At 42.5% G+C, this 1,338-nt stretch overlaps 1 protein-coding gene across 1 annotated transcript in view; it reads left to right on the plus strand.

Annotated features, from left to right (window-relative positions):
- Window positions 1-1,338, plus strand: part of LOC116695287 (lysyl oxidase homolog 4) — a 19,289-nt gene that overhangs the window by 10,453 nt on the left and 7,498 nt on the right. The gene's annotated exons all lie outside the window — the stretch shown is intronic.

The following is a 1,338-nucleotide window of genomic DNA, read 5'->3' on the forward strand; positions in this document are numbered from 1 at the left end:
TCCAGTAATGCATTTACCCACCATGCCTAGTGAGGTCATGGTGGGAAACAATTGTTTGTTTGAAAAAAACTATAACTGGGTCTTTGTCATTTTGTCCCATAGTGAGCAGAATCATGAAATCATAACGAGTCCCGGCTACAGATCTGATGACCACTTATGTGTTTAAGGGTACCGACTTTGAATGAGTGTTGAGCTCAGTGAGTCATTAGACTAAACACGCCTCAGCCTGAATGTGTGTTGCTAAAGCACTCCAAGAACCAGAGCAAACAAATAAACCCAGAGAAATTGTTTACAGCCTGACTTCTACTTCTATCGCAGAAGCCGATTGTTGAGGAACTCTACCCATGACCAATTATACAAGTGTAAACTATGTTCGGAGGTTCCAGCGACCAAAACAATGGCATTTGTTGTTGTCAAAATAAACCTGCTGTGTGTGAAAAGTTAGTACAGCTTTGAAACCAGGATGTCAGGCAATCAGCGCTGAGCAGGACCAAACGTTCAGCAAGACTGTGATTACTTTGGCACTGCTTTTGTTGTGGGCATGAGAGTATAGCGGCTAAGTTCTCCAGCAATAATAGAGTTAAACGTTTTCCTAGGAAATAGACCCCACTTTCACACACTCAGTTATTTGCCGCACCTCTGCAGTCTCTCTGTAATCACATTCATTTCCTCCCATTATCTTTCTGCCCAAACGAGCACATAGCATGTCCTATAATGGTGGCTGCATTTCCTTCTCTCTGCTTAACTTAATGAAGTAAATCATGGCAATGTATTTGAGTGCTTTAGGACTCTATTAAAGTAGGTGCTGTGGTGCAGTTATGTCTGAATAATGAACATGGTTAAATGTCTAAATGGAGCACTGTGGCTCTTAATGCCTTAGGCCAGTTTACCAGAGTTGTGGGAAAATATTTAAGGCTCTGTGTGTTGCAAGCGCAAGTATACTAATAAAGTACATTATTATTATTATTATTTATTAAAGACTCATCGGTAGCACAGTTAGAGGAGAGCGACTCAAAGAGAGACTTGACATCATCAGCTATTTAAGGCCAAATTACAGGGCTTTAGCCTGGGCCTCACACACCTACGCCAACATGAATGTGTTCAAAGATTTTCCTCCGTTTTGCCATTTTAGTATCTATTTTGGTTCATAAAGCATGGCCCCGGTGGGCAGTGTGCAGTACAGAGTGTACAGTAATTTGGACAGAAAGCTCTCTGGCTAAGCTCAGTTTCCAAGCCACATCATAGGTCCCGATCATGTCTGGGCTTTTAATTCCTCCCTCTGTGGATATCTGTGGCTGCAGAGCCCTGTGTGTGTGTGTGTGTGTGTGTGTGTGTGTG

Source organism: Etheostoma spectabile, chromosome 2 (assembly GCF_008692095.1).
Source record: "Etheostoma spectabile isolate EspeVRDwgs_2016 chromosome 2, UIUC_Espe_1.0, whole genome shotgun sequence".
Classification (NCBI taxonomy): Eukaryota; Metazoa; Chordata; class Actinopteri; order Perciformes; family Percidae; genus Etheostoma; species Etheostoma spectabile.